We start from the raw sequence: 21,700 nt of genomic DNA on the forward strand, positions 1-21,700 counted from the left end.
TTCTCTCTGTTTACTGTTCTATAGTCTAATAACCTACTGTCCCTCCCTCCTATCGGCTGTTCTCTCTGTTTACTGTTCTATAGTCTAATAACCTACTGTCCCTCCCTCCTATCGGCTGTTCTCTCTGTTTACTGTTCTATAGTCTAATAACCTACTGTCCCTCCCTCCTATCGGCTGTTCTCTCTGTTTACTGTTCTATAGTCTAATAACCTACTGTCCCTCCCTCCTATCGGCTGTTCTCTGTTCAAAGCTCGTCTTTTGCGTGTTGTTTTGTTTTGTTTTTACTACTACTGTTAATACAGTCCACTAAAGCTGCTGTTCCTCTCCACTGTCACAGAAAGCGGCCTACATGATAGCCTCCGGTGCCATCTGCTCCATCTACGTGCTCTGTGCCATGGTACTGTTCCTCGGAGTCAAGGAGCGGAAAGGTAAAGCATTTATCTCAAATCAACAAAACCCCTGTTGATATTATGTGTTAACTTTCGGGTCATTAACGTTCCACCTACCTATTGGATAATGATGAGCTGACAGTCCTACTAAACAAGCGCACACTCCATCGTGTGATGTGGATGTTATTGAGATCTACAGTGGGGTTGTGATGACGCTGTATCGTGACAATGGCCTGATGGGCTGTGACCGTTGTGGCTTGATGCTCTAAAAACAGGACTGCCCAACCCTGTTCCTGGAGAGCTACCCTCGTGTAGGTTTTCGCTCCAACCCCAGGTGTTACTAACCTGATTCATCTTATCAACCTGCTAATTATTAGAATTTAGGTGCGCTAGATTAGGGTTGGAGCAAAAACCTACAGGACGGTAGCTCTCCAGGAACAGGGTTGGGCAGTCCTGCTCTAACAGGTTATCTGTTAGGGTTTAGAAACGTACTTGTCAACTGCTGAGTGACCTACGTTAAGAGAAGTTCTGAAAGAACTGAAGAGTTATTATATACTGTCAGTCATTCATCCTCCTAGATCTTATTCTCCTAGTGTTTGTTTTAATGATATATTATATTTTAGATTATATAATTTATTATCATAATTATAATCAACTCTCACCCTCATGAGATGGAGGGGTATCATAAAGTTGAAACACATTTGACATGTAGGTTAACTTTGATTACAACATGATCTCCCTCCCCCCTCCAGAGTCGTCTCGCCCCCCCGGTCAGAGCTCATGTCGTTCTGGCAGGGTATCAGACTGGTGATGGGCCATGGACCTTATGTCAAGCTGGTCATGGGCTTCCTGTTCACCTCACTTCTCTCATGGTGACTCTCTCTCACTCCTCTCTCACTCTCTCTCTCACTCTCTCTCCCCCCTCTCTCTCTCTCTCTCTCTCTCTCTCTCTCTCTCTCTCTCTCTCTCTCTCTCTTCTCTCTCTCTCTCTCTCTCTCTCTCTCTCTCTCTCTCTCTCTCTCACTACTCTCACTCTCACTCTCTCTCTCTCCCCCCTCGCTTTCAATTTCAATTTCAATTTAAGGGCTTTATTGTCATGGGAAACGTGTGTTAACATTGCCAAAGCAATTGAAGTAGATAGTAAACAAAAGTGAAATCAACAATAAATATTAACAGTAAACATTACACTCAGAAGTTACAAAAGATATAGACATTTCAAATGTCATAATGTCTTTGATCCCCTGCTGATTTTGTACTTTTGCCCACTGACAAAGAAATGATCAGTCTATAATTTTAATGGTAGGTTTATTTGAACAGTGAGAGACAGAATAACAACAAAAAAATCAAGAAAAACGCATGTCAAAAATTGTATACATTGATTTGCATTTTAATGAGGGAAATAAGTATTTGACCCCCTCTCAATCAGAAAGATTTCTGGCTCCCAGGTGTCTTTTATACAGGTAATGAGTTGAGATTAGGAGCACACTCTTAAAGGGAGTGCTCCTAATCTCAGTTTGTTACCTGTATAAAAGACACCTGTCCACAGAAGCGATCAATCAATCAGATTCCAAACTCTCCACCATGGCCAAGACCAAAGAGCTCTCCAAGGATGTCAGGGACAAGATTGTAGACCTACACAAGGCTGGAAATGGGCTACAAGACCATCGCCAAGCAGCTTGGTGAGAAGGTGACAACAGTTGGTGTGATTATTCGCAAATGGAAGAAACACAAAATAACTGTCAACCTCCCTTGGCCTGGGGCTCCATGCAAGATCTCACCTCGTGGAGTTGCAATGATCATGAGAACGGTGAGGAATCAGCCCAGAACTACACGGGAGGATCTTGTCAGTGATCTCAAGGCATTTGGGACCATAGTCACCAAGAAAAACAATTGGTAACACACTACGCCGTGAAGGACTGAAATCCTGCAGCGCCCGCAAGGTCCCCCTGCTCAAGAAAGCACATATACAGGGCCATCTGAAGTTTGCCAATGAACATCTGAATGATTCAGAGGAGAACTGGGTGAAAGTGTTGTGGTCAGATGAGACCAAAATCGAGCTCTTTGGCATCAACTCAACTCGCCGTGTTTGGAGGAGGAGGAATGCTGCCTATGACCCCAAGAACACCATCCCCACCATCAAACATGGAGGTGGAAACATTATGCTTTGGGGGTGTTTTTCTGCTAAGGGAACAGGACAACTTCACCGCATCAAAGGGACGATGTACGGGGCCATGTACCGTCAAATCTTGGGTGAGAACCTCCTTCCCTCAGCCAGGGCATTGAAAATGGGTCGTGGATGGGTATTCCAGCATGGCAATGACCCAAAACACACGGCCAAGGCAACAAAGGAGTGGCTCAAGAAGAAGCACATTAAGGTCCTGGAGTGGCCTAGCCACTTATTTCCCTCATTAAAATGCAAATCAATTGAAAACATTTTTATTCCTCTCACTGTTCAAATAAACCTACCATTAAAATTATAGACTGATCATGTCTTTGTCAGTGGGCAAACGTACAAAATCAGCAGGGATCAAAAAAAAAATTTCCCTCACTGTATATATATCTCGCCCCCTCTCTCTCGCCCCCTCTCCCTCTCTCGCGCCCTCTCTCTCTCTCTAGCGCCCTCTCTCTCTCTCTCTCTCTCTCTCTAGCGCCCTCTCTCTCGCGCCCTCTCTCTCTCTCGCGCCCTCTCTCTCTCTCTCGCGCCCTCTCTCTCTCTCGCGCCCTCTCTCTCTCTCGCGCCCTCTCTCTCTCTCGCGCCCTCTCTCTCTCTCTCGCGCCCTCTCTCTCTCTCTCTCACGCCCTCTCTCTCTCTCTAGCGCCCTCTCTCTCTCGCGCCCTCTCTCTCTCGCACCCTCTCTCTCTCGCGCCCTCTCTCTCTCTCTCTCGCGCCCTCTCTCTCACGCGCCCTCTCTCTCTCTCGCGCCCTCTCTCTCTCTCTCTCTAGCGCCCTCTCTCTCTCGCCCTCTCTCTCTCTCGCCCTCTCTCTCTCTCTCTCTCTCTCGCGCCCCTCTCTCTCCCCCTCTCTCTCTCGCTCTCTCCCTCTCTCTCTCTCTCTCGCGCCCTCTCTCTCTGTCTCTCTCTCCTCGCTCTCTCTCTCGCCCTCTCGCCCTCTCTCTCTCTCTCGCCCTCTCTCTCTCTCTCGTCCTCTCTCTCTCTCTCGCCCTCTCTCTCTCTCTGTCTCTCTCTCTCTCTCTCTCTCTCGCGCCCTCTCTCTCTCTCGCGCCCTCTCTCTCTCTCGCGCCCTCTCTCTCTCTCGCGCCCTCTCTCTCTCTCTCGCGCCCTCTCTCTCTGTCTCTCTCTCCCTCGCTCTCTCTCTCGCCCTCTCGCCCTCTCTCTCTCTCTCGCCCTCTCTCTCTCTCTCGTCCTCTCTCTCTCTCTCGCCCTCTCTCTCTCTCTGTCTCTCTCTCTCTCTCTCTCTCTCTAGCGCCCTCTCTCTCTCGCGCCCTCTCTCTCTCGCACCCTCTCTCTCTCGCGCCCTCTCTCTCTCTCTCTCGCGCCCTCTCTCTCACGCGCCCTCTCTCTCTCTCGCGCCCTCTCTCTCTCTCTCTCTAGCGCCCTCTCTCTCTCGCCCTCTCTCTCTCTCGCCCTCTCTCTCTCTCTCTCTCTCTCGCGCCCCTCTCTCTCCCCCTCTCTCTCTCGCTCTCTCCCTCTCTCTCTCTCTCTCGCGCCCTCTCTCTCTGTCTCTCTCTCCCTCGCTCTCTCTCTCGCCCTCTCGCCCTCTCTCTCTCTCTCGCCCTCTCTCTCTCTCTCGTCCTCTCTCTCTCTCTCGCCCTCTCTCTCTCTCTGTCTCTCTCTCTCTCTCTCTCTCTCGCCCTCTCTCTCTCTCTCTCGCCCCCTCTCTCTCTCGCTCTCCCTTATTTATTTATTTAGATTGCATGGGTGATTTTATCCACCTGTCAGCAACGGGTGTGGCTGAAGTAGCCCAATCCACTAATTTCAAGAGGTGTCTACATACTATAGTGTGTTTGTCACACATCACACGTTCAGTAACTTGCAAGCTCACTCACTCACTCACTCACTCACTCACTCACTCACTCACTCACTCACTCACTCACTCACTCACTCACTCACTCAGGCATACACACTTTTGCTGTCGTTTACATACATACGCATGCATTTGATTGATTGATCAGTGATTCATATTACACACAAAGGTTTTATATCCACACATGCCAGCTATCACTCACACATACACCAAAGACTGTTCACAGCACCATTGGTATCCACTTAATGGTAGAAAACGGACATGCGTCTTATATAAAAGTCATCTGGTGTATAGTAATAATAATATCCTAGTCTGTGACCATCATCTCATCCACAGTAAAGTCAGCCCAACCATAAAGCTAACATTCAATATACTCTAATGCTTGGATAGGCTGTCTGCCGCCAGTCAGCTCTGCTCCTTCTGTGTCTGTGTGTGTGTGTTTTATTTATATGGTTTCTGGGTTACGCCGCTCCTCGTATTAATGTTTAGAGTCTCCAGCCAGCGGTCTGAGGTGTATGTGTGTAGGGTCTAACTGAGCGTGTCTGGGTTTCTTCTCTCTCAGCTCCTGGAAGGGAACTATGCTCTGTTCTGCTGCTACACTCTGGGCTTCAGGAACGACTTCCAGAACATTCTACTGGTCATCATGGTGAGGACACACACAGTGTGAATGACCTTGTCCGTTTATATATTTGATACAGCCAGATTGACACTCTTCCTACGTCACTTACTGACCTCTATTGATAGTGTAACCTTGACAACCACTAGAGACAGCCAGGAGGTTTTCTATACAAAACAGCTGCCTCTCTCTCTCTCTCTCTCAGGGGGTTTTCTATACAAAACAGCTGCCTCTCTCTCTCTCTCTCTCTCAGGGGGTTTTCTATACAAAACAGCTGCCTCTCTCTCTCTCTCTCAGGAGGTTTTCTATTCAAAACAGGCCTCTCTCTCTCTCTCTCTCTCTCTCTCTCTCTCTCTCTCTCTCTCTCTCTCTCTCTCTCTGTCTCTGTCTCTGTCTCTGTCTCTCTCTCTCTCAGGAGGTTTTCTATACAAAACAGCTGCCTCTCTCTCTCTCAGGAGGTTTTCTATACAAAACAGCTGCCTCTCTCAGGTTGTTGCCAAGTCAGTCTCTCTGGTAGCCAGTGACCTGTAGCTGCTCATTACTTTGACCTGTGATCACATTCACTGGCCTGGTCTGAATACCAGCCTGTTCCCACAGACATTTACCACTGCTGTAAAGACTCGGATGCCCCTTTCGCTCTTATAAATATACAGTAAATGGGGGAACTAGCGTTGCTGACATACCTTCATCCCTCTCCTCAGTCATATTGATTTAAAGGACTTCATGAACTCTTTCAATCCTAACGGGAATGTAATTAGTGAGTGTGGCAGTCAGACACAGGACTTTACTGTGAACTAGGGGAAACTCACCCACTAGTCTTCGTGCTAATTCAATAAATAAAAGGGAAAAGATTACTGTGTTAATATCCTTTCCTTTATGTAAGATTTTAGTCCTGGTTTCTAGTAGAATTACTTTTAGGAGTTAGAGTTATGGTTAGACAAACTAGACCTTGTCCCCAAGGCAGAGGAAGGACCGAGGGGGGGGTTTAGACAACGAGACCTTGTCCCCAAGGCAGAGGAAGGACCGAGGGGGGGGGTTTAGACAAACGAGACCATGTCCCCAAGTCAGAGGAAGGACCGAGGAACCGAGGAGTCAACTGGCGACACTGAAGCTGCCAGTCGGAAGCAAGACCCTTTTTCGTAGCTATTAAGTAGTAGATTCCCAAATGCCCAATAAAAATACAATACAGTCATTAAGCTGGAATTGTGTAGTAACGAGAATAGGAAATATTTTTCACCAGTAGGCACGTCCCCAAACTCTGCTCATCGCTACTCAAACGACATCATCAGTCCTGACTTACCACTCATGGATATATTAAATCAGTAGTGAATCAACATATTATTGAGTAGAACTTGTAAGGTAGCGATGAATTGTAAGTTAGTCGTTTTGAGGTTGTGGTGATGTACTGCCATCTGGTGGCGACTAGAAACAATTGCATAATAGGAACTATTACAAATTTGATGGTCGTTGAAAATAAATATTAGTGCTTGAAAAAGTACTTGAAACACCTTGAATTTGACTTGCCACTGTCTGTACGAACCCTGCTATTGTGTTAAGGACATGGTCTATTCACACAGAAATAATTTTTGTAGACTATGCAAATGTTTTGATGCTGGAAGGAGAGAGACTTGACAGGCAGTGGGGTGCAGACAGTTCAGGCGAAAGCAGATGCACATTACCTTGATGTGGTATTGCCAGATTACCTTGATATGGTATTGCCAGATTACCTTGATGTGGTATTGCCAGGAAGCAGAACAAGCATTGTGAAGATGTTTAGCAGATGCAGTCCACACACAGATAATGCACTAGAAAGATGATGCACCAGAAAGATGATGATGCACCAGAAAGATGATGCACCAGAAAGATGATGCACCAGAAAGATGACACAGACAGACAAAGTGAAATTACTCAGATGCCTGAGATTGCTGGATTTATTAGAGCAGGTTTAGGGAAATGTACCTCTATGCTCAGTACTTCCTTTGCAGTATTAACGCCTACAACACACACAATGTTAAATTAATCATATACAAATGCATCCAAAAATAAGGAAAACTACTGCCATCCCAGTGGCGCCCATAGGGGTCAATGTTTGACCTTTTTATTGGCTAAACCCACACTGTGTAAGGTGCAAAAATGCATCAGACTTTGACATTGCAGCATGGGAGAATCGGCCCTGAAGAGCCCCATGAAGGGGAAAGACACAACGCTGAATCCTGTGCTGGTGCCAGTTCTACATTGTGACTTTTTCTCTAACAACCTGCAGAGCTTTTTTCACGGGGCACCCGAGATATTCCGCTTTATCAAGCGGCAGCCGTTCTGGTGGCGCAGTGGTCTAAGGCACTGCATCGCAGTGCTAGCTGTGCCACTAGAGATCCTGGTTCGAATCCAGGCTCTGTCGTAGCCGGCCGCGACCGGGAGACCCATGGGGCGGCGCACAATTGGCCCAGCGTCGTCCAGGGTAGGGGAGGGAATGGCCGGCAGCGGATTTGTTGGTAGAGCATGGCGTTTGCAACGCCAGGGTTGTGGGTTCGATTCCCACGGGGGGGGCAGTATGAAAAAAAAAATATATATAATGTATGCACTCACTAACTGTAAGTCGCTCTGGATAAGAGCGTCTGCTAAATGACTAAAATGTAAACCATAAAGTCAGAGGTCAATCTGATCTATCCCAGGCTATCTAGGGTCAGATGGTGATGCAATAAAGTCCCTATTAACGTCCACTGGAATGTTTTATGAAGCATCCTGTAATTGCTGCTGTATTACCGCTGCTGTGTTGTGATAGGTTGCCTGACTACCCGGTGAAACGCTACTCCGTGCCCATTGGCTTTGATACCGATTTGGTTACAGATGATCCAATCGCTGATGACTTTGTTTTGTAGCTACAACAACACTCATTTTGAAGTCAACGTAAAACAACTTCAACGTTTTACATTTTACGTCATTTAGCAGACGCTCTTATCCAGAAGGATTACTTTATCCTATCCCAGGTATTCCTTAAAGAGGTGGGGTTTCAAATGTCTCCGGAAGGTGGTGGTGTCTGTAGTGAACGTAGATCAGCGGAATAATTCAGATTGAGTCATCGGGCATTAGAGAGGTTGAGAATGACTTCATTTAGGAAGGCTGGTAAATCCCAAACACAAACCAGACAGTTTCTGCAGTCCTGCCACATAATGCGTTCCAGAGACTGAACATTACATAACGTCTGCATCCCAAATGGCACCCTATTCCCTATATAGTGCACTACTTTAGACCAGAGAATGGTACCCTATTCCCTATATAGTGCACTACTTTAGACCAGAGAATGGCACCCTATTCCCTATATAGTGCACTACTTTAGACCAGAGAATGGCACCCTATTCCCTATATAGTGCACTACTTTAGACCAGAGAATGGCACCCTATTCCCTATATAGTGCACTACTTTAGACCAGAGAATGGCACCCTATTCCCTATATAGTGCACTACTTTAGACCAGAGAATGGCACCCTATTCCCTATATAGTGCACTACTTTAGACCAGAGAATGGCACCCTATTCCTTATATAGTGCACTACTTTAGACCAGAGAATGGCACCCTATTCCCTATATAGTGCACTACTTTAGACCAGAGAATGGCACCCTATTCCCTATATAGTGCACTACTTTAGACCAGAGAATGGCACCCTATTCCTTATATAATCCATATGTTCCCTGTTCAAAAGTAGTGCACCACACAGGGAATAGGGTTTCATTTCAGACTCAGCCCTTCTCTTTACGCGTTGGCTAAAGTAGAAACGGACTGGAACCCTGGCCAGGTCATTGCAGAAAAAAAAAGCAACAAAAACATGCATACTAAACTATAGCAAACAAAACCATTTCTATATTAAGTATTGACTAAACTAAACTCTCTCTCTTCTTTTCTCTCCAGCTCGCAGCGATGCTCACCATCCCCTTCTGGCAGTGGTTCCTCACCAAGTTTGGCAAGAAGACAGCCGTGTACATCGGCACCTCTGTAAGACTTAGCAGACCCTCAGAATGATCACACACACACGCCTTAGCCCATGGAGACATGCTTTATTGGGCCAGGGCCTCGGATGTGGTGACACTGAAGGCAACTTCAGTGTCACCACATTGTAGAATAATAGTGAAGATATCGCGTTTACAGTGACAAGGTTTTCATCTGACAGTGACGATATACTGTAGTAATATAAATACAGTACCAGTCAAAACGTTGGACACACCTACTCATTCAAGGGTTTTTCTTTATTTGTACTATTTTCTACATTGTAGAATAATAGTGAAGACATCAAAACTATGAAATAACACATATGGAATCGTGCAGTAACCAAAAAAGTATATTTTATATTTGAGATTCTTCAAATAGCCACCCTTTGCATGGATGACAGCTTTGCACACTCTTGGCATTCTCTCAACCAGCTTCACCTGGAATGCTTTTCCAACAGTCTTGAAGGAGTTCCCACATATGCTGAGCACTTGTTAGCTGCTTTTCCTTTACTCTGCGGTCCGACTCATCCCAAACCATCACAATTGGGTTGAGGTCGGGGGATTGTGGAGGCCAGGTCATCTGATGCAGCACTCCATCACTCTCCTTTTTGGTAAAATAGCCCTTACACAGCCTGGAGGTGTGTTGGGTCATTGTCCTGTTGGAAAACAAATGATAGTCCCACTAAGCCCAAACCAGATGGGATGGCGTATTGCTGCAGAATGCTGTGGTAGCCATGCTGGTTAAGTGTGCCTTGAATTCTAAATAAATCACAGACAGTGTCACCAGTAAAGCACCCCCACGCCATAACACCTCCTCCTCTATGCTTGATGGTGGGAACTACACATGCGGAGATCATCCGTTCATCCACACCACGTCTCGCAAAGCCACGGCGTTTGTACCAAAAATCTCAAATTTGGACTCCAGACCAAAGGACACATTTCCACCGGTCTAATGTCCATTGCTCGTGTTTCTTGGCCCAAGCAAGTCTCTTCTTCTTATTGGTGTCTTTTTAGTAGTGGTTTCTGTGCAGCAATTCGACCATGAAGGCCTGATTCACACAGTCTCCTCTGAACAGTTGATGTTGAGATGTGTCTTTTACTTGAACTCTGTGAAGCATTTATTTGGGCTGTAATTTCTGAGGCTAGTTCCTCCAGACAGTACAGCCCACAGAGAGTAACTAGAACAGTACTAGTTCCTCCAGACAGTACAGCCCACAGAGAGTAACTAGAACAGTACTAGTTCCTCCAGACAGTAGAGCCCACAGAGAGTAACTAGAACAGTACTAGTTCCTCCAGACAGTACAGCCCACAGAGAGTAACTAGAACAGTACTAGTTCCTCCAGACAGTACAGCCCACAGAGAGTAACTAGAACAGTACTAGTTCCTCCAGACAGTACAGCCCACAGAGAGTAACTAGAACAGTACTAGTTCCTCCAGACAGTACAGCCCACAGAGAGTAACTAGAACAGTACTAGTTCCTCCAGACAGTACAGCCCACAGAGAGTAACTAGAACAGTACTAGTTCCTCCAGACAGTACAGCCCACAGAGAGTAACTAGAACAGTACTAGTTCCTCCAGACAGTACAGCCCACAGAGAGTAACTAGAACAGTACTAGTTCCTCCAGACAGTACAGCCCACAGAGAGTAACTAGAACAGTACTAGTTCCTCCAGACAGTACAGCCCACAGAGAGTAACTAGAACAGTACTAGTTCCTCCAGACAGTACAGCCCACAGAGAGTAACTAGAACAGTACTAGTTCCTCTAGACAGTACAGCCCACAGAGAGTAACTAGAACAGTACTAGTTCCTCCAGACAGTACGGCCCACAGAGAGTAACTAGAACAGTACTAGTTCCTCCAGACAGTACGGCCCACAGAGAGTAACTAGAACAGTACTAGTTCCTCCAGACAGTACAGCCCACAGAGAGTAACTAGAACAGTACTAGTTCCTCCAGACAGTACAGCCCACAGAGAGTAACTAGAACAGTACTAGTTCCTCCAGACAGTACAGCCCACAGAGAGTAACTAGAACAGTACTAGTTCCTCCAGACAGTACGGCCCACAGAGAGTAACTAGAACAGTACTAGTTCCTCCAGACAGTACAGCCCACAGAGAGTAACTAGAACAGTACTAGTTCCTCCAGACAGTACGGCCCACAGAGAGTAACTAGAACAGTACTAGTTCCTCCAGACAGTACGGCCCACAGAGAGTAACTAGAACAGTACTAGTTCCTCCAGACAGTACGGCCCACAGAGAGTAACTAGAACAGTACTAGTTCCTCCAGACAGTACAGCCCACAGAGAGTAACTAGAACAGTACTAGTTCCTCCAGACAGTACGGCCCACAGAGAGTAACTAGAACAGTACTAGTTCCTCCAGACAGTACAGCCCACAGAGAGTAACTAGAACAGTACTAGTTCCTCCAGACAGTACAGCCCACAGAGAGTAACTAGAACAGTACTAGTTCCTCCAGACAGTACAGCCCACAGAGAGTAACTAGAACAGTACTAGTTCCTCCAGACAGTACAGCCCACAGAGAGTAACTAGAACAGTACTAGTTCCTCCAGACAGTACGGCCCACAGAGAGTAACTAGAACAGTACTAGTTCCTCCAGACAGTACAGCCCACAGAGAGTAACTAGAACAGTACTAGTTCCTCCAGACAGTACGGCCCACAGAGAGTAACTAGAACAGTACTAGTTCCTCCAGACAGTACAGCCCACAGAGAGTAACTAGAACAGTACTAGTTCCTCCAGACAGTACGGCCCACAGAGAGTAACTGGAACAGTACTAGTTCCTCCAGACAGTACGGCCCACAGAGAGTAACTGGAACAGTACTAGTTCCTACAAAAATTGACTTAAGTACATGTAACGGGTTACTACCACTGATTTTATTTATACACTAGATGACTGATAGCGGGTGCTGTTTTGAAATCACCGTACCTCCATCCCCCACCATTGTAAAAAATATTTTGGAAGCTATAGAAATGTATTCATTCCTATGGAGGACTGCTCCTAGTGGGGAGTATGGCCGACCTGTGGCTTCTAAGCCTCTCAATGGCCAATACATAGCATCAGCAACCCAGGGTTTATAGACACTGAGTGTACAAAACATTAGGAACACATTCCTAATATTGAGTTGAACCCCCTTTGGCCCTCAGAACAGCCTCAAGTCGTCTGGGCATGGACTCTACAAGGTGTCGAAATCGTTCCACAGGGATGCCGGCCCATGTTGACTCCAATGCTTTCCACAGTTGTGTCAAGTTGGCTGGATGTCCTTTGGGTGGTGGACCATTCTTGATACACACAGGAAACTGTTGAGCGTGGAAAAACCCAGTAGAGTTGCAGGTCTTGACACACTCAAACCGGTGCGCCTGGCACCTACTACCATACCCCGTTCAATGGCACTTAAATATTTTGTCTTGCCCATTCACCTTCTGAATGGCACACATACACAATCCATGTCACAATTGTCTCTAGGCTTAAAAATCCTTCTTTAACCTGTCTCCTCCCCTTCATCTACACTGATTTTAAGTGGATTTAACAGGTGACATCAAGAAGGGATCATAGCTTTCACCTGGTCAGTCACCTGGTCAGTCACCTGGTCAGTCACCTGGTCAGTCACCTGGTCAGTCACCTGGTCAGTCACCTGGTCAATCACCTGGTCAGTCACCTGGTCAGTCACCTGGTCAGTCACCTGGTCGGTCACCTGGTCAGTCACCTGGTCAGTCACCTGGTCAGTCACCTGGTCAGTCACCTGGTCACGGAAAGAGCAGGTGTCCTTAATGTGATGTATACTCTGTGTACATAATTGGTGATGAGTGGTTTCTCTCCTCTCTGCAGTCTGTGATCCCCTTCATGATCCTGGTGGTGTTATAATAAGGGGGTTCTGTCCTCTGCAGTCTGTGATCCCCTTTGTGATCCTGGTGGTGTTATAATTAGGGGGTTCTGTCCTCTGCAGTCTGTGATCCCCTTTGTGATGCTGGTGGTGTTATAATAAGGGGTTTCTGTCCTCTGCAGTCTGTGATCCCCTTCATGATCCTGGTGGTATTATAATAAGGGGTTTCTGTCCTCTCTGCAGTCTGTGATCCCCTTCGTGATCCTGGTGGTGTTATAATAAGGGGTTTCTGTCCTCTCTGCAGTCTGTGATCCCCTTCATGATCCTGGTGGTGTTATAATAAGGGGGTTCTGTCCTCTCTGCAGTCTGTGATCCCCTTCATGATCCTGGTGGTGTTATAATAAGGGGTTTCTCTCCTCTCTGCAGTCTGTGATCCCCTTCATGATCCTGGTGGTGTTATAATAAGGGGTTTCTGTCCTCTCTGCAGTCTGTGATCCCCTTCATGATCCTGGTGGTGTTATAATAAGGGGTTTCTGTCCTCTCTGCAGTCTGTGATCCCCTTCATGATCCTGGTGGTGTTATAATAAGGGGGTTCTGTCCTCTCTGCAGTCTGTGATCCCCTTCATGATCCTGGTGGTGTTATAATTAGGGGGTTCTGTCCTCTCTGCAGTCTGTGATCCCCTTCATGATCCTGGTGGTGTTATAATAAGGGGTTTCTGTGCTCTCTGCAGTCTGTGATCCCCTTCATGATCCTGGTGGTGTTATAATAAGGGGGTTCTGTCCTCTCTGCAGTCTGTGATCCCCTTCGTGGTGCTGGTGGTGTTATAATAAGGTGTTTCTGTCCTCTCTGCAGTCTGTGATCCCCTTTGTGATCCTGGTGGTGTGTGTGGAGAAGAATCTCATAATTACCTACATCGTGTCGTTCGCTGCCGGGGTCGGAGTCGCTGCTGCCTTCCTGTTGCCATGGTGAGTTGGAGTAGCTGTCTGTCCCCTTCATCTCTTTCTGTTTTCCTCTCTATTTCCCCTTACTCCATTTTATTCACTCTCTCGTATGTTTTGAGTCACTGGTTGTGTGGACACTAATTTCTCTGTCTCCGTCTCTAGGTCCATGCTGCCAGACGTGGTGGATGACTTCCAGGTCAGGAACCCAGACTCTCAGGGCCACGAGGCCATCTTCTATTCCTTCTATGTCTTCTTCACCAAGTTTGCCTCTGGAATCTCCCTGGGGATCTCTACTCTCAGCTTGGAGTAAGTTTACGCTTCATCAGCAGACAGACGCTCTGGCCCTCGGCCCCGTCGCACTGTACATAATCATTAGATATCATAAGTCAGGAAGTCTTATTTTCCCAGTGTGGCCAAGTAAAAAACATGAGGATAAGCCAAATCCCACTTCAAAGCACAGGATTCCTCCTTCATCTGAATTAGTGTGTGTGTGTGTGTGTGTGTGTGTGTGTGTGTGTGTGTGTGTGTGTGTGTGTGTGTGTGTGTGTGTGTGTGTGTGTGTGTGTGTGTGTGTGTGTGTGTGTGTGTGTGTGTGTGTGTGTGTGTGTGTGTGTGTGTGTGTGTGTGTGTGTGTGTGTGTGTGTGTGTGTGTGTGTGTGTGTGTCACATGAACTTCTTTGTTACCACTTTGATCAAAGTCCTGTGGCTAGATTCATTCTAACCTCATCATTTCCTCTCTCTCCTTCCCTCCATCTGTAGTTTTGCTGGGTATATGACTCGAGGTTGCACCCAGCCTGAGAACGTGGATATAACCCTGAAGGTTCTGGTCTCCGCGGGGCCCATAGGACTCATTCTGATTGGCCTGGTCATATTCCACTCTTATCCAATCGACGAAGAGAGGAGGCAGGGCAACAGGAAGCTGCTGCAGGAGCAACGGTAAGACTGGCGTGTCTGACCGGGGAACTGGGCCAAGCATTTCCTGTATATCTGACAGGATTGGATAGATATATAGTAGGCATAGACCTGGAAATATCGACAAATTGTGTACCATTATAAAGATCCCTTATGGCCTTCAGAAGTACTCACAGGGTTCGCACAAGATGCTTAAAGAACATGGATTTGGCACTCTGTAATTCAAGTACTGGAATACCTTGAAAATCAGACATTTTCTCAAGTTGGTACTTGAAAAGTACTTGAATTAAAATGAGAGGAGAACAGAAAATGATCAAATATGTTTATGAAAAATATCAGAAAAATGTATTGGGTCTTGCAAATTAATTTCCAGGCAGACTACATAGTTTTATTTCCTCACGTGTTCCGCGCTCTTGTTGCCAGGCGAGCTCGCTCATTCCACCCACACTGCCAGTCAGCCAGACAGATACAGATCTGACTGATTAGGCGCCGCCAAACGTCACATCGATAGCTAAAACGCCGGGCAAATGTAGATTCAACCCTGCCTTTTGTGCGTATGGAAAATTTCGTGAATCTTTTATTTCGGCTCATGAAACACTTTTATATTGTTGTTCATCACTGGACCCACACCGTGTAAGGTGCCACAAATACGTCAGACTTTGACATTGTGAGCATGGATGAATCTGCCCTGAAGAGCCACAACGCTGGCGTCCTTTCTAAATTGTGACTTTTTTTCTCTGCAACAACCTCCAGAGCTTTTTTGCCAATCACCTTTAGCTTTAGCTGTGCTCCTGCCGTTCTGGTGGCCGTTCCTCACGCAGCTCACCCGCCCTTCTCCCGACCGGCGACACGAAGAGTGTGTTCGTAAATTCACTCTGGCTATCTACTCCGATTTCAGAGCACTCTTGTCCGAGTGTGCCAGAGCGCAGAATAACGGATGACTTTACGAACGCTCAACACCCGTCGAATATGGCTGGTGTCAGTAAACGTCAGCAAAAAAAAAACATTATTAAATTGTTGCCAGAAGCACAGTTGGTCACTAATGTTCTAGATAACATGAAAACAGCCTGCTAGGTTGAGTAAAATGGTCAGTGAGCTGTTCTCTCATTTGTGTCTGGACGTAGCTAGCCAACGTTAGCCAGTTAGCTTGGGTGCTTGACTGCCTTTGCGGTCAGAACGCTCAGATCAACCCTACTCCTCGGCCAGAACGCGCTCCGAGAGCGAAACGCTCTGAATTTACTAATGACCCAGAGCGTACTCTGACACACTGGAGGCAATTTATAATAATAATAATAATATGCCATTTAGCAGACGCTTTTATCCAAAGCGACTTACAGTCATGCGTGCATACATTTTTGTGTATGGGTGGTCCCGGGGATCGAACCCACTACCTTGGCGTTACAAGCGCCGTGCTCTACCAGCAGAGCTACATAGGACCACAATTTACGAACACACCCTAATGCTGCCAGTCGGATGCAAGACCCTTTTTCGTAGCTATTAAGTAGTAGATTCCCAAATGCCCAAAAAAACAGTCATTAAGCTGGAATTGTGTAGTAACGAGAATAGGAAATATTTTTCACCAGTAGGCATGTCCCCAAACTCTGCTCATCGCTACTCACACGACATCATCAGTCCTGACTTACCACTCATGGATATATTAAATCAGTAGTGAATCAACGTATTATTGAGTAGAACTTGTAAGGTAGTGATGAATTGTAAGTCAGTCGTTTTGAGGTTGTGGTGATGTACTGCCATCTGGTGGCAACTAGAAACAATTGCATAATAGGAACTATTACAAATTTGATGGTCGTTGAAAATAAATATTAGTGCTTGAAAAAGTACTTGAAAGACCTTGAATTTGACTTGCCACTGTCTATACGAACCTTTTACTCATAAAGTAGCCTGGGTGCCAGTCTGTTTGTGCTGCTTTTCCACTCCTTGCCACCCAGGCTATTCATAAAGTACATTTGTTGTGAACTGTTCGGATGTATGGACTGCTCGTCTGTCGTGTGTGAGTAACCCCTGGTCTCTCTGTTCTGTTCCCACAGGGGAAATGAGTCCGACTCAGAAACCAACCCCACAGAACTAACCAACATGGTTAGGTTCTAGAACACTCGTGGATCTATGGGGTGACGGATTGTTGCTTGCACTGGGTGTGGCTAATGAGGGGGGGGGGCTGGACCTATCACGATGAGGGAGATACTGCGCCCATCCAATCACACTGCTGCTTCAGGTCTCTGAACTTAAAAGGTTCACTTACATAACAGAGGACAAAACAGAAAAAAAAACGTCTGATAAAACTGCAGTTTGGCAAGGAACGACAACAGCATATCTTACCCCATGGCAAAGGAAGCATATGACGGACGCCCACTTCAGCTATGACACATTTTCCCAACAGACGTCACCCACTCTGTCAAATGTCAAAAGGCAACCTATTTCCTAGCGCACTACACTTTAATGGCATAAAAGTAGCGTGCTCTATGGGGACTCTTTGAAGTGCCATTTCAGACCTTTTTGTTGTCTGTGAATGTTGCACAAAACCTTGTGATGTGTACTGTTGTGTAACATTGTTGGTGTATGTTGCAAATGTTGACAATTGCTATCAGGACTATCTATTGTAGGTATAACTTGACAATGACTTTAGACACCGTTCTAGAGCAGTTAGATTGTTCTAGTGCAATCTAACCAATCTACAAAGTTCTGACCTCCATGTGTGTATTGAGCTCAAAACCTTTAATTGGAAAGTTAATTTAAAAAAAATGTAATGGTAAATTATCAGTCGTCTCTTTTTTTAAATGCATGTTGGGGGTTTTTTTGGCCCCCGAAAAAGAGAAGCAAGTCAAAGTATTGGAAAACGGGGTGTGGAGTGAATTGCCTGTATTGTGAAGTCTCTCTTAGTTTGTGTGTTATTATATTGAAAGTGGCCACAGGATGTCAGTTGATATTGACCTACAGAGAAAAACACTGGACTAGGCCTGTACATCGCTGTCCCATGGAAAAGATCATCCTACATTTCATGTCTTCACCAGATATGGAATATACACTGAACAAAAATACAAATGCAACAATTTAAAGATTGAAAGTTAATTTAAAAAATGTAATGGTAAATTACAGTTCATATAAGAAATGTATTAGGCCCTAATCTATGGATTTCACATGACTGGGAATACAGATATGCAACTGTTGGTCACAGTATTTGGTGTACCACCATTTTCCTCATGCAGCGTGAGATATCTCCTTGATCGCATAGAGTTGATCAGGCTGTTGATTGTGGCCTGTGGAATGTTGTCCCACTCTTCAATGGCTGTGCGAAGTTGCTTGATATTGGCGGGAACTGGAACACGCTGTCGTACACGTCGATCCATAGCATGCCAAACGTGCTCAATGGGAGACAGTTCTTTCTGTTTGTGCCTTGTGAGGTATTGTTCATTTTGACTCTACCAAGCCTTTTTTCCTAACTCGTTTGTGAGAACCAGTTATAGCCTTCAGTCCTAGTTTTTTCAGGCCTGTTTGCCTACCTGTGTATGACCATTGCCTGCCTGTGACCACGATTCCTGCCTTCTGCGAAGGTGAAATAAACTCCTGCCGCGCTCTGCGCCTGAATCTACACCATTTTCTCCCTGAATATTCATTACACACACTGTCGTACACGTCGATCCAGAGCATCCCAAACATGCTCAATGGGTGACATGTCTGGCGAGTATGCAGGCCATGGAAGAACTGGGACATTTTCAGCTTCCAGGAATTGTGTACAGATCCTTGCGACATGGAGCCGTGCATTATAATGCTGAAACATGAGGTGATGGAGGTGGATGAATGGCATGACAATGGGCCTCAGGATCTCGTCAGGGTATCTCTGTGCATTCAAATTGCCATCGATAAAATGCAATTGTGTTTGTTGTCAATAGCTTATGCCAGCCCATACCATAACCCCACAGCTACCATGGGGCACTCTGTTCACAACGTTGACATCAGCAAACCGATCGCCCTCATGAAGCCATACATGCTGTCTGCCATCTGCCCGGTACAGTTGAAACCGGGATTCATCCATGAAGAGCACACTTCTCCAGCGTGCCAGTGGCCATCAAAGGTGAGCATTTTCCCACTTGAAGTCGGTTACGACGCCGAACTGCAGTCAGGCCAAGACCCTGGTGAGGACGACGAGCACGCAGATGAGCTTCCCTGAGACTGTTTCTGACAGTTTGTGGGGATATTCTTCGGTTGTGCAAACCCACAGTTTCATCAGCTGTCTGGTGTCAGACGATCCCGCAGGTGAAGAAGCCGGATGTGGAGGTCCTGGGCCTGCGTGGTCTGCGGTTGTCAAGCCGGTTGGACGTACTGCCAAATTCTTTAAAGTTACGGTAGAGAAATTAACATTCAATTATCTGGCAACAACTCTGGTGGACATTCCTGCAGTCAGCATGCCAATTGCACGCTCCCTTAACTTGAGACGTGTGGCATTGGGTTGTGTGACAAAACTGCACATTTTAGAGTTATATTTTATTGTCCCCAGCACAAGGTGCACCTGTATAATGATTACGTTGTTTAATCAGCTTCTTGATATGCCACACCTGTCAGGTGGATGGATCATCTTGGCAAAGGAGAAATGCTCACTAAACAGGGATGTAAACAAATTTGTGCACAAAATTTGAGAGACACTTTTTGAGCATACGGACATTTTCTGGGATCTTTTCATTTCAGCTCATGAAACATGGGACCAACAGTTTACATGTTGAGTTTGTTTTTTGTTCAGTGTATTAACACAGTTATGTTATACATACGGTTATATATTTACAGGATTATTATAATACCTGTTGAACAGCGCCTTCATAATGGACTAAATGTTTAAAGTCTCTCTAGTGGTCATCTAGCACTGGTCCTGTTTAGAGGAACGGTCTAGTGCCCAGGACCAGAGCTAGTGGACATCTAGCACTGGTCCTGTTTAGAGGAACGGTCTAGTGCCCAGGACCAGAGCTAGTGGACATCTAGCACTGGTCCTGTTTAGAGGAACGGTCTAGTGCCCAGGACCAGAGCTAGTGGACATCTTGTGTGCCAAAAGTGGGAGAGACGAGACTAGTCCAACTTCAGTTATTTTGATGAAACTTTGGTGAATGTTGCCATAGAGATATGGCATTTACAAAATGACACTGATTTGGCCCAAGGAGGGGCGCTGCGTCATTCATAGGGGGCGACATGTTTACTGTCGCCTTGGTTTTTTAAAAAAAAGTTATTTTTCTGAATATGTTTAGAGGCGGTAGTAGCCAAACGTTTCAGCTCTAAAATCTTTGAATGTATCTCACTTCCACACAGAGCTGTAACAATGCCCTGTACACGCACACATCCTGTGCATAATGTAAATATTGTAAGTAAAAGTTGGAAATCTTTGAAATATATGAAATAAATGTTATACTAATTGATGCAGTATTGTGCTTTGTCTGTCAGAATTAATTAAGGAAATGTCTTTCCTATCCACTTGATGTACAGCTAATGTAATGAAACAGACTACCATACAGTTAACCAGAGTCGGCCCTCTCTGCCCTATATAGTAATGAAACAGACTACCATACAAAAATGTGAAACGTCTGGAGGGGCCCGAGGAGAGGTTTGGGAAACCCTGCCCTAAAGGAACCCCAAGGGAGATTCCAAGAGTGAGATCTCCCTTTGGGGGATTTCATAATAGACTTATCAAGGCTAGGATTGTTGCACTATTCCCTCGGTTCAGAAAACACAACCCGTGCTTCTCTATCACAAATCCCTCACGCCTTAACAGGAAACGCTTTTGACCCTCATACACTATCCTACTTCTGCTCATCATAGTAGCAAATGGTAGAAGGGTGTATTGACCTGAGGTAGGCTGAAAGCCAGGTCGCTTGACCCTAAGAAAATCACGCTACAAACAACAACCCCTAGAGCGTAAGGACCTCATCAAGGCTAGCGTTGTTCAACATGTCGGGCAGCATGACTACCTTGTTAGGAAATGTCTAACTAGTACTAAATGCAGTTGCAATATGCTGACCAATTTTAGCTGGCTCGCTGGCTTTCATTTCAATGTGGGATCAAATACAAAGTAGTGCTATAAAACGTTCAAATCCTCAGACCATGGACTGTAACCTAAAGCCTCTGTTTTGCAGGCATGAACTCTTAGGTTGCATGTATTGAAAATAGATTCAAAATGTTATAAATGTATTACTCCCAAAATAAGAAGAATTTTTTTTACATTTTACTTTTTAGTCATTTAGCAGACGCTCTTCTCCAGAGCGCCTTACAATTAGTGAGTGCATGCATTTTTCATACTGGCCCCCCCCCCCCCCCCCCCCCCCCCCCCCGTTTTGTATTTATTTCATTTTTATCTCCACAAGACTCCATGATGCAGGACCTACAGGAGCTGATGGGGAGTTTCACTGGGCCAGATTGTCATGTAACTCCAAAGGTGACTTGGGCAGAGAGGCAGACCTTGTTTGTACAAAACCGGGGGGAAAAGAGAGAGGCAATGGTGGACAGCACGCTCTCTCTGCTGAAGGTGCCGTGTTGGGCCAGTGTCAGTATTGCAACAGTGAGGATGCGGTTGTGTGGTGCAGAGATTGGCTGCCCAGGCATCTTCTCTGTGCCCCGTGTGACACAGCCACCCACAGCACCAAGGTTTTGCACAACAAGGGAGTCTCTGTTTTAAGGGTTTTACTGCCCCGTTGTCCCCAACCACAGTAATTCATCAGGATGATGAGGGATTCCTTACCTTACAGGAGCAAGGTGTGTCGAAAATATGTAGAACAATTTATTTGTGATTCTTTGGTGTCACATTTTGGTTTCTAGTTTTTATTTTGCCCATTTTGCCCACAGCAGTGTGTTTGCCCCTCCAGCTCCCCGACAGTGACAAGCAGGTGATCCTGATTGGAATAAAAGGTAAGTCTGTGATTTTAAAGGACTTTACTTCTAGTCACTTGTTTTTAAAGAATGTAATGAATTACTTCCTAATAATGACTCCTGACTCAGGGCGCGACAACCTGTCCCTTCTTGCACTGAACTGCTCCGGGGGTCTGAG

The 21,700-nt window shown here is 45.9% G+C and overlaps 1 pseudogene across 1 annotated transcript; it reads left to right on the plus strand.

Moving 5' to 3' along the window:
• The first annotated feature begins 312 nt into the window (after positions 1 to 312).
• Positions 313 to 20,078, plus strand: LOC311122884 (sodium-dependent lysophosphatidylcholine symporter 1-B-like; annotated as a pseudogene). Its single transcript, XR_014615961.1, has 8 exons — positions 313 to 428; positions 1,142 to 1,261; positions 4,937 to 5,020; positions 8,896 to 8,979; positions 13,661 to 13,773; positions 13,912 to 14,055; positions 14,509 to 14,685; positions 16,710 to 20,078. The product of XR_014615961.1 is annotated as a sodium-dependent lysophosphatidylcholine symporter 1-B-like (transcript).
• The last annotated feature ends 1,622 nt before the right edge of the window (positions 20,079 to 21,700 follow it).

The sequence above is a fragment of the Coregonus lavaretus genome, assembly GCF_964263955.1.
Source record: "Coregonus lavaretus genome assembly, contig: HAP1_SCAFFOLD_3121, whole genome shotgun sequence".
Taxonomy (NCBI): domain Eukaryota; kingdom Metazoa; phylum Chordata; class Actinopteri; order Salmoniformes; family Salmonidae; genus Coregonus; species Coregonus lavaretus.